Raw genomic sequence first — 17,574 nt, forward strand, 5'->3', positions numbered from 1 at the left:
ATTGAATAAGCTTGTGGTTGTTGCTGAGACTTAATATTAGGATTTGGCAATGGTTGAGTAGGCAACTATGTTGGTTTAGGTGGAACATCAGTGGCTGTAGGAGGAGGAATCAGCACAGGAGGCTGTGGCTGCTGGATAGGCGGTTGATAACCAGAAGATTGGGCATTCCATGGATGGTTTCCCCTCCATTGAGAAGTAGGTTGCCAATTCCCTTGAAACTGGTTTCCTTGGCCCTGAGGTGGGTACTAGTTCCCTTGTGGTTGCTTCCACTATGGCATTTGATTACCAAAATTCTACCCTTGACCTTGAGAACGATACCAATTTTAATCATTACCAAAATTTTGAGAATATGGTGATTGCCATTGGTTATTTGGTGCATAAAAATTTCCACTATAACCAGAAGAAGAAAGTGGATCTGGTGGCATACCTTGTCTTTGGAAATTTGGTCTTCTTTGAGAAACATAGAAGACTCGTTCATCCTCACCTTGAATTGGCTTGAAGTCATGTACCTCCACATTTGCAACCATTTTACATCTGCAATCCTTCTTTTGTTGTTTACAATGAGGGCAAAATTCTGTAAGAAATGCATCAACTTCTTCATGCTTCTTCTTAGCTGTAAGTGTATCCAACTGAGTAGCCATATTGTTTATAATGTCCTCCTTAAAGTCCTTTAATAGATGACTAAGTTCCAATCTAGAAACTCTAGTTCCAGATGCTGATGATGGTGCTTCTGGTTTAAAACGCATGTTCTTCTTAGAAGAAGATCTAGAATACTTCTTGCAAATTTGTCCTATTTCAGCCCAAGTGGACTGTGTAATGTCACCTCCTCCCATAAGATCCAAAGAATTAGTGCATTCATCACTGATTCCCCTTAAAAATATCAACTTGAGGGAATCTTCGATGAGAGTACTATGCTTGAACCTTTTGACACTAAACAGGAACCTTTTCAGATAATATTCAAGACTCTCATCTTCAGTTTGTGTTATTCTAAAGATATCATCACCATGATGATTAGTACCTCTACAATAATCTTTATATTTTGCAAGAAACAACCATTTCATCTTATCCTATGTATTGATTGTGCTACTACCCAAGCTCATAAACCATCTCAAGGATGACTGCTTCAAGGTGGCAGGAAAAACTTTGAGTCTATGGGCATCTGTAGTATAGTCAAAACTCTTATAGAGAACATCAAACTCAAACCAAAATGTGTCTAGATCCTCTATCACCAGTCATTAGAATTTAGGGAGTGAAGATGCTGGAATTTTCTTGAGATTAGCATTATCATGTTGATTAGATATGGGGAGCTCAAACATTGGGCCTAGTGGTGGTGGTGGATTATTCCCACCAAGAGGTGGGTTCCCTTACATTGGACTTGTGGGGGTTGTTACTCTAGGAAATTCTTCTTCTTTAAGACCAAAGAGGAACTAAAGACTACCTTTCAAAAATTCAGATTCGTGGTGGTTCAAATTCTGTGGGGCTTGGCAAAGTTCAACAAAAGGATTTATATCTGGGAAATTATCTTCTGCATGATTAGAATGAGTGGGCAGAAATCTACCTCTGGGGTCTCTTCTTCTTCTATGCATGCAGATTCATGAAATTTTCAAACAATCAAGTATAACAAAAAACAATTAACTAAAAACTGAGAAAATAATAACCATAGGAGGTTCTTAGTTTGACACCATCCCCGACAATGGTGCCAAAAATGTCTACTCCAACAATAAGAATAATAACTCTAATTGAAGTCTCAACCCGAAGTTTGAACATTCATTTGGTAAAGTTACTATTTTCATGGCTAGTGCTCATGTGATTGTCAACCCAGGGATGTAATACTTGAAATGGGTTTGCACTATATATGCACTAAGTTCCTTCAATAGCTATTCTACATTACTACAGCAACTAACATTATGCGAAAAGAGAAGGCAAGAATAGAAATTATGGAAAGGCTACATAAAGAACTTCTACATAATATTCATAAAAGCAATGCTGGAAAGATATAATATGGATAACAAAAATTACTCTATTCTGGCTTGGCTGTAGGAATAGTCAGTGGATCTATTCCCAGTGGCTGCAAGAACAATTGAAGCAAGATCTTCTACTATGACTAAAGAAAGAAAACTAATTTTAACGAACACACACAGGATCACTCACCAAGTGGCCCCCCTTGGATGAGTGATATCAAGCTTCCAAAAAATTACTTTTAACAGATTAGAACAACATAATTTTATTCATTGCTTCTTGAAAGTGATTACATATTTTGAAAAGAAAACTCAAGTATGCTTATCAAAGATCCTCTGCTCTATATATTTCTATTATGTCTAACCTCTTAGAGAAAAAAGAGCTTATTATTAAAGAGAAGATTAACTACAATAGACAACACAAATCATGCCTAGAAGAAGAGGCAGATGACTGACCGATAAAGAACATAACTAGAGCTTGGCTGCAGGAAACATGGATCTAAACCAAACCACAGTCTTTGCATGCCATGGTGGTGTTTGTAACTTCATTTCCCAATAAAGTTAAACTTTGGTAGTGTAGCTTGACTGCTCCGCCTATACCGCACCTTGTGCTTGCTTAGCTCCTCTTCAGTTGGATCTTCAGTTATCTCTTACGTAATCTTTCCTTCATCAAGTGCGAAAGGAGAATATCCACCGCGACATAATTTATTACCCACACTGCAACAAAAACAACACACAAGGACATACATACACATTTTATTTAATTAACACATCTATTAATTCACATATGATATTACCCTAAATAATCCTCATGGCAACATGAATAAATCACATGGCTGCAAGAATAAATTGCATGGCTGCAGGAATAAATGACATGGCTAGAGGAATAGACTGACAATGTTCAAACATGATTTCATAAGTTCAGGTTTAACACATGGAATACATATAGTCAATTTACAATACATCACTAGTACTATGCAAACAAAAATATGTCAAAAGCTTAAGAGTTCTGATGATAAAAACATGACAAAGTCTCAACTTATCACTGATCACTATTTTGAGAAGGTGAGAAACATGCCAGAAGAGTACATCAAGCACATCAGATAGAGCTATCACAAGATCCAAACATGGACTATGCTCATGTTGTAAGTCACTTTGTTTTATTCTAGGGGCTAGGATTAGGGTTTGTGAAAATTTACTTGCTAAATGTTTGTCCACATCAACATATTCATACTCACTATCAGAAGCATTAGGACTTGTATTGCCATCATGAATAACATTTTCACCCATTTCTTCATGAAAGTTTAGAGAAAGAGGAGAAAGAACATGAATAGGAGTAAATCCATCACATATTTTGTGCAACTTATGATTTGGAGATGTAGGTTGAACATCTTTCTTAGGAGAAAAGGGAGTCATGTCAACTGTTGGAGCCTTAGGAGATTGAGTATTTTGAGGGATAACTTCACAAGCTCGAACATGATGTCTTCATCGATGTTCTCTCGTACAACGATTTTGTCGAGTCTTAGTGGAAGGCTGAGAAGGAGGAGGAACATTTGAAAAAGTAGGAATGTTTCCCTCCTTGATAGTTGACGGTTTAGGTTGAGGTCTTTTAGGTTGAATAAGGGGAGAAGCATGCTTCTTCTTTCTATAAGAGGAAGGAGGTGGAACTGTGCCATATAAAGGAGGAATGCTAGGTGTAGGAAGAAGTACATGTCCATCATGAGGAGGAGGTACAGGTCTAACCTTAGGAAGAATATTGTTCATCTTCTTTGGAGAAGGTATAGTCACATCCATAGGAATAGGTTGATGATCTTCCTTAGGAGGGAGATTATTTCTATCCATGAGGGGAATAAATTCATCTTCAAATATGATAGGAATTCCAAGTGTTGGGGATCTAGGCCGAATTAAAGATAAGATCATATCTTTCTTCCGTTTTTGATAAGATTGAAAAAAAGAATCACTCCTTGATGGAAGAGATTGAAATTGTTTAGGCCAAAAGAAATCAATAGGAACACTAGGGCATCTTTCAAATGGACGAAATAAGCTATGGTTCATAGTTATGATTTCTCCATTGTGAGGAAATTAAAAATATTTTTGGATTGGAGAAGCAATATCCTTCATGGAAGATAGCCAAGGATATCCCAACTTCACACAAAATTTCTTGGAAGAGGGTATGGTAACAAAGTCAACATCCATTAATTTAGTATGAACTTCAATAGGAAGGGTGATAGAGCCAATGGTAGGACTAGAGAAGCCATCAAATAAATTCACAACCATATTAAAAGCATCATATATTGGTTTATGCAATCGTAAAATGAAAAGATACTCCTTAGTGATGACATTAACCATGCAAGAGGGATCAATAAGGGAACCACGACAAGGTATATCCTTAACCTTCACAACTATGTATAAAGGGCCATCGGGTGCTCTAATGGTCTAACTAGGGTCAAATGCAATACAAGGATCCTTAGACGTAGCTTGTTTTTCTACCATATTTACCAAGTTTGGAGCCATAGAGGTGAATTCCTCATAAGATAAAAAAGTAGGCACAATCTCAATAACGTTAGAGGTATGAGAAGGCAATGGATCGGTGAAAATATTAAAATTTTTATTAGGAGGAGCTACTGATTTATTCCCTTTATCATTCACACTTGCCACATATATAGTATTATTATCAATAAAATCTTGAATCTTATTTTTGAATACAAACATTTCTCAGTATCATGACCAAGCTAACGATGAAATTGACAAAATGAATTGTTATCAAAATAAGGGGATGCAAATTTAGAAGGATCAAATTTTTTATAGGAGAAAGTTTGATAACATTCCTTTGCCACAACTGAGACATAATACTATGTAAAGATTCATTTGAAAGAGTAAAGTGTCTTTCTCTTTGGAAAAATCTAGAAATAGAAGGCACACATGTTGTAGCATTCACATTGTTGTTGTTAATTGTATCATTGAACTTGATGAAGCTTTTTGTTGGTTTGAAATTCGCAAATGGTTGTTGAAAACTCTCCCCCTTATCACTCTGAGCCATAGGAGTGGATTGCTCCATTTGACTCACAACTAGTTGATGATTACGGAGTGTTGCACACAATTGCGGAAAGGAAGTAAACTCAGACAAAAGAAGCTTTTCCCTAATGTCTTTTTGCAAATTAGAAATAAAAATTATTTGAATATCATTATCCAGTACCAAAAAAGAAATTTGAGCACACAAATGCTTATATCTACCATTGCAATCAATCACTTTTTCTTTAACACCTTATTTACAATACATTAAATCAGTCAAAGTGATTTTAGGAACAATGCTATTTTGAAATTATTGGATGAAATCATTTGCTAGTTGAAAAGGAGTGATAGAATAAGAAAGCAAAGAGCAATACCATTGTAAATCCTTATCTTTTAGCGTTCTTGTAAACAATTTCACAAGCAATCTTTGATCGTAAGAAAAATCAGTACACAAGGTTTGAAATATTTTGACACGCATAAGAGGATCAACTTTCCCATTATAGAGTTTTAATTGAGGGAATTCAACATGTTTAGGTGGCATGTATTTAACAATATCAAGAGAAAGTGGGCTCACAACATCAAAGGTGGGCACACTAAACTTGGATTGACTCATAGAATCAATTTGTTGTTGCAAGGAAGACACAATTTGAGCAAGATTGTTAATTGTCGCTTCGATAGAAGAATTGATGTTAGACATAGTTGATTGAGAAGGTGGTGTGATTTTTAGGGTTCCCACAGATATTGAGAAGGGGGGGTGAATCAATATCTGACCAGTAATGAGATTTTCTTAAAACTGAATATGCAGAACATAAAGTAATAGTATACCAGTATGCAAGAATTAATGTAAATAATAGAATAAAAAACATCCACATGAAAGGAACACCATAACACAAGATGTTTAACGAGGAAACCTGGTGTGGGAAAAACCTCAGTGGGATTTGTGACCCACAATATTCACTTACTGGCCAATAAGAGAATATTACTTACAATAGGGGCTTGCACATGCAGGAAGGCCAACTGCTTAGAGCACACCGCTCAATAAGAAGTCACACTGACTTACAATGAGGATTTACAAAAATCCAATATTCTGTACTGCTTTACAATAACATCATTAATGCCAGATTCAGTACCGGTTCTTGCTCTGTTCTTTACATTGTGAGGCCCTACCCCGATTCAGTTTGACACTTTCAGTTATTTGCATATTGAGACTATTATGGATGCTTTATTTTATGCATTATGGACTTAGAACTTATATGATTCCATGATTTGGATCACACTGACATATGTTGATGTTTTATTTCATGCATGATGATTATGAAACTTTAGATATGATTGCTAGAATAGAATTACATTATGATGGTGAATGTCATTATTGGAGATTTGCAGGATTTTATTTTTGGTGAAAGAAAAATGATGCATATTTATGAATGGTTCATTTTTGGGAAATTATGTTAATTGTTTATGTGAAATTGAATTTGAAAACAAATGAGATATTGTATTATTGTTGCCTAATGTATGAGTGTTTGATGTGCAATGGAATCCATGTATTTGATTATGAAGAATTGTGATTAATTGGAGTTACTAATGTGTTAATTGAGATGCGCAGGAAAATTATCCATGTGACCATGGAATTTATGGAGAACCAAGCCTAGACCAATGTGCGTTTGTTAAGCCGGGAGTTGTCTATTTGGAGAGACAACACCCCTCCCCTTGTAATGTATTTTAATTGTGATGTGTATAATGCTTGAGTGTAAAATTTAATTTATATGTAATTGTGTAATCCTTCAAGAGACCAATTTTCCATGTGTGATTTTTATAATGTATTTTTGTTGTGTCACTTGACACATGTGCTGATTAAGTGTCATTGATGTTGACTTGTCTCTTGGAGGGAGTTTTGTTCTACCAAAGCCATTCAAAAACTTGAGTGTGGTCCCAAATCTGCCTTGGGTAGGGAGTCATGGGAGTGGTCAACTCGAGCTTGACCCGTAGGTAAACTTCAGTGGGGTTTCCAAAGGGTTTAATGGACTCCTAGGGTAAGTTTTTAGGCTTTTCCAATGGTCCAAAGGGTATACCTATGGGTTAGGGGTGTTTTGAAACATGTGGTTTCTCCCATGTGACTATGAAGTCACTTCAAAAAGTGGTGTTTTCAAGATGCACGAAAATTGAACTTAGAAAGTTCTCCCTAGGATAGAGAACCTTCCCTTTAGGAGTTAAACTCTCTTCCCCACCCTCTTCCACCTTTTCCCTTTCCAATTTGAGTAATGTGCAAGAGTTTGGGAAGGGCAACCAATGGGAACTCACACCTCACCCAAGGGGTTGGGAAGTGTGTGAGAGGCCTTCTTAGGCAAGAATTTGCAAACTTAGTGAGTAATCACCCACTCTCCTTTCTGGGAGATTTTGCTTGTTTTGAAAAAGTTAGTAGGAGTTTGGCATTTTTAGTGGAACTTGGAGAAAGTTAGTGTGGAATTGGGCAGCTCATCCCCAACTAAAGTTAGCAAACCTTTTGGCAGAATAAGGTTGGTTACTCCCTTCTTTCTCTTGTTATGTTGTAAATGATAGTTTGTGTTGTTTTGTGAAAGGAAAGAGTTGCTTGTAAGATTGTGTTTATGAAGTTTTTAGTTGAAATTAATATGTGTAGTTTTCTTTTCTATGTATTTGTTTGTGGTTCTTGTGGTTTTTGGGAGTGTCCAAGATCTCCTATCCTTGGGAGGGTAGGAAGATCTTGGGGTGGAAGGAGTTTGACAGCCATGGGTGAGAGGCTCTCCTTATGGAGAGTGTTCTCAAGGGAGTCCTTGGTGACCCTTGATGCATAGCCTTGTGTATGCATTTGGGGGTCATAAGGGGAGCATATATGGCCTTGAGCCTTTTTGGGGGGCATAAGGTTTGTGAAAGCATTTGGGTTGCATTTGTGTTGCCAAGAGGTGGCTAATGTAGTAATGTTTTTGGTATGCATTCTCCCCATTGGTACTTGGTCCACTTCCACCCATGGAAGAGTCACCATGAAAGTGGTGAATGTGTAGCTTGGGAAGGGGTATTTGCATGAAAGTGTGTTTTCTATGTTTGTTGTGGGGTTGCATGTTTGTATCCCGTCTAGTGCTTGGTTCTCCAAGCTCGGGGGTGGCTTCTAGTAAGCTTAGGCTGGGAGGTGAGCTTCCCATGGTCAAAATGTGCTTTGTTGCAGGTTGCATGGGAATGGCAAAAGATGGATTAAAGAGCTATGTGGCTGATTTTGTTGCAGAAAGATGTTAAAAAAAAAATAGGGAAGAAATGGAAGCATTCTATGTTGTAGTATTCTCTTTCAAAAAAAGTTGTATTATTTTCAAGTTATTATGTAGAGAAAAAAAGTATTGTTGGGATTTCATCCCTTATGAACTCATGTTTATTTTGTACTCAAAACTAGCTTGTATTTACATTGTCAATGAAGACACTGATTTTACCTACTTGTAGTTTGCAAAAGAAAATAAAATGTTAAGTTGTACCTTGATTTTTAATGTTTTGCATAAAGAAAAGAGAGAAAAGTAGGCACTATAGAGTAAACTGAAATTTAAGGTTTATATGTTACACCATCTTCCTTGAGTTGAATAAGCTGCTGTGTATTAGTTAAAAAAAAAAAAACAGCAATTTACTTTCCATTATTTTCAAAAAGAAACCTAATAGTTGAAATCTATTTATCTTCCAAGAGATTTGCATTTAGTCTTAGAAGATTAGCAAAAAAAAAAATGATATTTATGTTTCTTTCTCATTAAACAATCTGCTATGAATACACGAATGGTTCTTTAGGATTTCTAAAAAAGGGTATTCAAGTAGCTTAAATGGTAAAATACAAAACGTATGTATATATATATATATATATACATATATATATATATACATATATATATATACATATATATATATATATAAATATATATACATATATATATATAAATATATATATATATATATATATATATATATATATATATATATATATATATATTTTACTTACTGTTTTTTTTAAAATCAGTTATAGCAAAATAACACAGTAATGCTTTGTTACAGAATTTAATATTTCAAGAAATGATGAAAACTGTTAATATGATAAATGAACATATATATATATATATATATATATATATATATATATATATATATATTTACTTCTGTTTTATTCCTTTACAAAAAATCTGTTAGTTTTAATCAGAGAACCACAAGTATTTAATTGACCAAACGATATTTACGTATATATATATAAATATATATATATAAATATATATATATATATATATATATATATATAAATAAAAATATTATCCACAAAACAAAACCGTATTAGAAATCACCGAGGGTTTTAAACCCCGTTTATTCATGGAGCAAATCGCATTATGCAAATACAAACTGTCAACGACCACTTACCCCTGCTCCCTCGGCACCCTGCGGAGGTCACAGCGAGCGGCGCCGCTCGTTGTGGGCCGCCGCAGTGGGCAGGGCGTAGCCCGCCACTGCGACGACACATAGCGGCGGTGGCCACCACTGTGGCCACCCGCAGTGAGCGGTGCCGCCACGTATAGTGGATGGCGGCCGCTCCTTGCGGGGTGCCGCAGCGGCTGCCACTCAGCGTTTACCACTTCCAATATATTTTGCCGAGTGAAAGTTTAACAAATAAAAAAAAAACTTAAAACGGCGCTCGGAACCGGCATCAAAATCGCTCGAAACAATGGGGTTTTGGCACGGTCCGCCCCCTGCGCGTGCTTTTCGTGGCCGCCGTCTCCCCCTTCACCTGCACACACTCAAAAAAAAAAAAAAAAGATGTTTTCTTATGCAAGCCCTAACCCTATATTCGGGTTAGGGCACACATGATTAAATTACTCAAAAAAAGGAGAGGAGTAAATAAGAGGGAAAAAAACATTCTCGGGAAACTTAATATAACAATTTAAAGGGGCTTTTCATTTCCCCCCCCCCCCTGGTTAGATGATAATAGAAAGAAAAGAACTCACATATATGTGGGTTATAACTAAACACATATAAATAATTATATAAAGCATATATATATATATATACATATATGTGTATATATATTTATATACATATAGATATATATATATATATATATATATATATATATATATGTGTGTGTGTGTGTGTATATATATTTATATACATATAGATATATATATATATATATATATATATATATATATATATATATATATATATATATGTTTATATAAGTAGACTTAAAACGATATTTATTAAGGTTTAAACTAATTAGTTGTTAAACTAAGTTTACAAATATTGACAAGTGTATAAGAGGGTTTAAATTTTTTTGAGGGGGATTAACTTCTTTAATAAATTGGGTTCAAGCATTTGATCTTAGGATTAAGTAATGTTATTCTCCCCTTTTTTAAAATTACTAATGAATGTAGAAGTAACTTTATAAGAGGGATTTTTATTCTTAAGTAGTTTAGCTTTAAAAAAAAAAAAAAAATAATAATAAAGGGGTATAAACGTTAAGTCCTTTGTAGGGCCAAGAGGGCCAAATCGGTAAAAGATTATAAAGTGATTTTAAATATAGTGGTTTCAATTAAATAAAATGTTTTAAATTACGAGGATAATTGAACTTAAAAGTCTAGTGGATTACGGAGGATAAGGCAAATTTTAAAACGCTTATATTTGAAAATTAAACGTTGTATTCAAGATTTTAATTTATTATTAATGAAGCTTAGAGATTCCCTTTTGGGGTAACATTAGCCCGTTGATAACTTAGCAAACCATGTTTCCCAATTGAATTTAATTACCCGATTGACACAAATGTAATTAAGACCAAACCCAAGATGCATCATTTTATATAAGATCATTGCACTTAGTTGATTAAATTAGTTAAGTAGGTCGTTAATTAGTTAAGTGTTTCAAAAAAAAATTTTCCGTTCGTGCCCAAGAGTGGGCATGACATTCGGTATCAGAGCAAGGTTGCCAACACTAGGGAACCTTACTCCATTACGTTTCGCTACAATTATTTAATTAATTAAGTTGTATTTAATTTTATTTTTAAAATTAGCTAAAATATTTTCTCTTAAAATAGTTATTTATTTCATTTTATTTTATTTTCTTAAAAAGGATGCCTCCAACTACGCGACAAGCTCGCAAACGTGGTAGAGGCCCTAGGCGTGCACGCATGGCACGCGAAGAGGTCATTAGGGAGGAATCGGTTCAGGAAGTGAACCCAGCAGCTCCTCCTGAGCAATCAGTTGACCCTAACCGAGACATCTTGGTAGCTCTTCAGAACCTGATTGGCTTAGTTCAGGAGAGGATTCCAGCAGTAGACCACAATGTTGAAAACCAGAACTCGGGAAGTCATAGAACAGTAGAACGAGAACGGAGTAGGAGTCCACCTCCTAATCCCGTAGAGAGTCAGGCTGTGCATGAGCCCGAACCCATTCACCTACCAGCACCACCTCCAGCCGTAGCACCAGTGTACATTGAGAGGGCACGTAGAGATCCAGGGGATCTAATCAGAGAGGTTATGCGTCTTCAGCCACCATCATTTGGGGGATCTACCGACGGGGTAGAGGCAGAGGCATGGCTTTTAAGCCTAGATAGGTGCTTTGCATTGCGCTCTTATGAGAGCAATCTAAAAGCACGAGCAGCAGTTCACCTATTGCGAGGAACAACCTCCACATGGTGGAGACAGGAAGAATATAAGTGTGGCTTAGAGATAGAGACCCTCACTTGGGAGATTTTCACAGAGAGATTCAGGGAGAGGTATCTATCAGAGCATTTCAGACAGCGTAGGGTGGATGAGTTTCATGACCTCCAGCAGAAGGGTATGTCAGTGACACAGTACGAGAACAAGTTCTTTGAACTCTTACCTTATGTAGACTACCTGAAAGATGAAAAGCTTCTTGTCAACCGATTTATCAGAGGATTGAACTCCGGCATAGCAGGACCAGTGAGAATGGCCACTCCAGGGAGCCTCCGGGTTGCCGTGGAGAAGGCTTTGATAGCCGAGGAGATTCAGGCCAGACCACATGACTCGAAGGATCGGTTTCAGAACCGTAATCCCTCACCACAGACTTATGGGTTTCAGAAACCCCATTGGAAAGGTAACAACAGGCACTCATCGGGGTTCTCCAAACCCCCTCCTCCGCAGTAGTCACAGCAAAACCAGAGGCAAAAGCCTCCGCAGAATCAGCAGGGCACAAAGCCCAATCAGTGGCAGTCTCAAGGTCAGAGGCGAGATCAGAAAGCTCAGGCTCCTTACACACCTCCGGCTAGGACACAGTAGTCCTCTAGAGGTGGGTACAATGGTTCTAGTAGGACAGGGGGACAGTCTTTCTCCAGACCACAGGGAGTATAGTTTCAGGCACGAGGCCCTTGCTTCACATGTGGAGCCATGGGACACATAGTGAGGGAGTGTCCTCAGGGTCAGATGGCAGGGAATCAGAGGATGGTAGCATCAGAGCTGACAGTTAGGGACATGGGCAAGTCCCACAGAGTCTTCGCAGCGGTTGACAACCGCCAGGCAGAGCATCAGGCCACGGTTATTGAGGTAGCAGGTATGATCAGAGGTAGCAGTGTATCTATATTATTTGATTCAGGAGCTACTAATTCTTTTATATCTCCATTGGTTGTGGAGCGTTGCGGGCTAGTGGCAACTAGGCAAGAGGTCAGTTGGGAAGTGGAATTAGCTTCAGGGGCAAGAGTGTCAGTGGAATCAGAGGTTAAGGGATGTCAGATTCAGATTGGCAACATCACCACCTTAGTGGACCTTAGAGTTACACCACTTGGATCATATGGAGTTGTACTTGGCATGGATTGGCTTTATGCCCACAGAGCCAAGATGGATTGTCGCTTGAAAAGGATCGAGTGTGAGGATGATCATGGCTCTCCTATAGTGATCACTGGAATTCAGAGACCCGTGTCTCTTCGTATGATCTCCGCCATGCAGCTTAAGCGGAGCATGCGAAAGGGATGTCAGTTATTTGCCATCACCATTAGTGATAGAGAAGAAGAGGAGGAGAAGGAACCATCTATTGATGACCATCCTATCCTTAGAGAATTTGCAGATGTCTTTCCTTCAGAGTTACCTGGTATGCCGCCCCGTAGAGAGATTGATTTTCATATAGACCTTGTTCCAGGAGCCGAACCAATTTCAAGAGCACCATATAGAATGACTACAAATGAGCTTAATGAGCTCAAGATTCAGCTTGAGGAACTCCTAGAAAAGGGCCACATTCGCCCTAGTGTATCCCCTTGGGGTGCACCAGTCATCTTCGTGAAGAAGAAAGATGGATCTCTCCGATTATGCATGGACTACCGTCAGTTGAACAAAGTAACCATCAAGAACCGATATCCATTGCCCAGGATCGACGATTTGTTTGACCAACTTCAAGGTGCCAAAGTATTTTCCAAGATTGATCTAAAGTCAGGGTACCATCAGCTGAGAATAGTGGAAAGTGATATCCACAAGACCGCATTTCGCACTAGATACGGCCACTATGAGTTCACCGTGGTTCCATTCGGTCTTACGAATGCCCCAACAGTCTTTATGAGTCTCATGAATGGAGTATTCCATACATTCCTTGACCATTTTGTGATTGTGTTTCTTGACGACATTTTGATATATTCACGAAATGAGGAGGAACATGAGGAGCACTTGAGACAGGTGTTGCAGTGTTTGAGGGAAAATCAGTTCTATGGCAGTTTGTCGAAGTGTGCTTTCTTTAGAACCGAGATCAAATACCTTGGTCATGTGATATCCGGTGATGGGATCTCAGTAGACCCATCCAAGATCAGAGCCATTATAGATTGGCCAGCACCTACCAGTGTGACAGAGATCAGGAGCTTCATGGGCTTAGCAGGCTATTACCGACGTTTTGTTGAGGGATTCTCTAGAATTGCTCATCCTATCACTTCTCTTCAGCGCAAAGGGAAGAAGTTTGAATGGACGGAGAAGTACGAGAAGGCCTTTCAGGAACTTAAAAAGGCACTTACTACCGCACCTATCCTTGTAGTACCAGATCCATCAACAGATTTCATGGTTTGCACAGATGCTTCCCTAGATGGTTTAGGAGCAGTACTTATGCAGAATGGCAGAGCTATAGCGTTTGAGTCTAGGAAACTCAAGACTCACGAGCTTAATTACCCCACTCATGACCTTGAGTTAGCAGCCGTAGTACATGCACTTGTGAGATGGAGACATTTCCTTTTGGGTCACCATTTTGAGTTGCACTCAGACCATCAGAGCCTTCAATACATATTCACTCAGCCGAATCTTAATGCACGTCAGAGGAGATGGATGGAATTCTTGTGTGAGTATGATTTTGACGTTCACTACATCAAAGGGAAAGAAAATGTAGTTGCAGATGCCTTGAGTAGGAGACGTCACGAGGTATATACCATGTCTATGAGCACGGATTTGAGAGATCGGATCTTGCAGCGACTGCCAGAGGACAGATGGTATTTAGAGGTTTGCGAGGCTATTCGATCTCAGGGAACTTTAGAGGGGAAATATGTGGATTATTCCTTAGAGCCCGATGGTTTATTACGCCATAGGGGGCGCATCTATGTACCTTCTTCCGGGGAATTGTGGGAGTTCATTATCATAGAGGCACATAGAGCTCCTTATGCAACGCATCCCGGTGTCAAGAAGTTGCATGCAGACTTGAGAGAGCTATACCATTGGCCAGGAATGCGACAGCTTATCGCCGAGTTGGTAGCCCGATGCCTTGAGTGTCAGAGAGTCAAGGTGGAGCACAGCCATCCAGGTGGGTTGCTCCAATCTCATGCTATACCAGAGTGGAAGTGGGACACTATATCTATGGATTTCATCATTGGTCTCCCTATGTCATCTCGCCGCCATGATGCCATCTTGGTGACGGTTGACAAGTTGACCAAAGTGGCTCACTTTTCACCAGTTTGTACCACCTTCACAACACCAGCAATAGCACATGTGCTTTTTGCGAGACATTGTTAGACTTCATGGTGTTCCACGTAAGATCATTTCCGACAGGGATACCCTCTTCACTTCCTCTTTCTGGAAGGCATTACAGGCAGCTATGGGTACCAAGCTCAATTTCAGTACAGCCTATCATCCGGAAACGGATGGCCAAATAGAGGGAGTTAATCAGGTGTTAGAGGATATGCTTCACATGTATGTCATGGATCACCAGACCAGATGGGAGGAGTATCTTCCTTTAGTGGAGTTTTCCTATAACAATGGGCATCACACGTCCTTGGGGATGCCACCCTATCAGGCATTATATGGCAGGCCTTGTAGGACACCATTGAGTTGGGACCGCATAGAGGACAGAGTTGCTATTGGTCCAGAGATAGTTTGGGATATGGAGAAGCAGGTGGATTTGATTAGGCAGCGTCTTAGAGAGGCACAGGATAGACAGAAGAAATATGCAGATGCAAAGAGGGTTGATCATAGCTACTCAGTTGGAGATAGAGTCTTCTTGAGAGTGCGACCGCATAAGAGTCCAATCCGTTATGGAAAGGGTTCTAAGCTCACACCTCGATTTGTAGGACCATTTGAGATCCTTGAGAGGATAGGGCCAGTTGCCTACCGTCTAGCATTGCCACCTAGCCTATCACGCATCCACGAAGTGTTTCATGTTTCAGTTTTGAGAAAGTATATCTATGATGAGTCTCATATTCTAGATTGGGATGCCTTGCAGGTGGAGTCGGACGGGCAGCTAGCTTTGGAGCCCATTCGCATTTTGGCACGCCGGACGCTGAGCCTTCGAGGGCGAGAGCTGGACCAGGTTAGGGTCCAGTGGGATTGCTATGATGAGGTCACAGCCTCATGGGAGGATGCAGCACTTATGAGATCACAGTACCCCCACCTTTTTGATGAACTCCAGGAGGAAGTTCATGCCTAGAGGGGGAGGGTGTGAGGCCCTACCCCAATTCAGTTTGACACTTTCAGTTATTTGCATATTGAGACTATTATGGATGCTTTATTTTATGCATTATGGACTTAGAACTTATATGATTCCATGATTTGGATCACACTGACATATGTTGATGTTTTATTTCATGCATGATGATTATGAAACTTTAGATATGATTGCTAGAATAGAATTACATTATGATGGTGAATGTCATTATTGGAGATTTGCAGGATTTTATTTTTGGTGAAAGAAAAATGATGCATATTTATGAATGGTTCATTTTTGGGAAATTATGTTAATTGTTTATGTGAAATTGAATTTGAAAACAAATGAGATATTACATTATTGTTGCCTAATGTATGAGTGTTTGATGTGCAATGGAATCCATGTATTTGATTATGAAGAATTGTGATTAATTGGAGTTACTAATGTGTTAATTGAGATGCGCAGGAAAATTATCCATGTGACCATGGAATTTATGGAGAACCAAGCCTAGACCAATGTGCGTTTGTTAAGCCAGGAGTTGTCTATTTGGAGAGACAACACCCCTCCCCTTGTAATGTATTTTAATTGTGATGTGTATAATGCTTGAGTGTAAAATTTAATTTATATGTAATTGTGTAATCCTTCAAGAGACCAATTTTCCATGTGTGATTTTTATAATGTATTTTTGTTGTGTCACTTGACACATGTGCTGATTAAGTGTCATTGATGTTGACTTGTCTCTTGGAGGGAGTTTTGTTCTACCAAAGCCATTCAAAAACTTGAGTGTGGTCCCAAATCTGCCTTGGGTAGGGAGTCATGGGAGTGGTCAACTCGAGCTTGACCCGTAGGTAAACTTCAATGGGGTTTCCAAAGGGTTTAATGGACTCCTAGGGTAAGTTTTTAGGCTTTTCCAATGGTCCAAAGGGTATACCTATGGGTTAGGGGTGTTTTGAAACATGTGGTTTCTCCCATGTGACTATGAAGTCACTTCAAAAAGTGGTGTTTTCAAGATGCACGAAAATTGAACTTAGAAAGTTCTCCCTAGGATAGAGAACCTTCCCTTTAGGAGTTAAACTCTCTTCCCCACCCTCTTCCACCTTTTCCCTTTCCAATTTGAGTAATGTGCAAGAGTTTGGGAAGGGCAACCAATGGGAACTCACACCTCACCCAAGGGGTTGGGAAGTGTGTGAGAGGCCTTCTTAGGCAAGAATTTGCAAACTTAGTGAGTAATCACCCACTCTCCTTTCTGGGAGATTTTGCTTGTTTTGAAAAAGTTAGTAGGAGTTTGGCATTTTTAGTGGAACTTGGAGAAAGTTAGTGTGGAATTGGGCAGCTCATCCCCAACTAAAGTTAGCAAACCTTTTGGCAGAATAAGGTTGGTTACTCCCTTCTTTCTCTTGTTATGTTGTAAATGATAGTTTGTGTTGTTTTGTGAAAGGAAAGAGTTGCTTGTAAGATTGTGTTTATGAAGTTTTTAGTTGAAATTAATATGTGTAGTTTTCTTTTCTATGTATTTGTTTGTGGTTCTTGTGGTTTTTGGGAGTGTCCAAGATCTCCTATCCTTGGGAGGGTAGGAAGATCTTGGGGTGGAAGGAGTTTGACAGCCATGGGTGAGAGGCTCTCCTTATGGAGAGTGTTCTCAAGGGAGTCCTTGGTGACCCTTGATGCATAGCCTTGTGTATGCATTTGGGGGTCATAAGGGGAGCATATATGGCCTTGAGCCTTTTTGGGGGGCATAAGGT

The sequence above is a fragment of the Cryptomeria japonica genome, chromosome 6, assembly GCF_030272615.1.
Source record: "Cryptomeria japonica chromosome 6, Sugi_1.0, whole genome shotgun sequence".
Taxonomy (NCBI): Eukaryota; Viridiplantae; Streptophyta; class Pinopsida; order Cupressales; family Cupressaceae; genus Cryptomeria; species Cryptomeria japonica.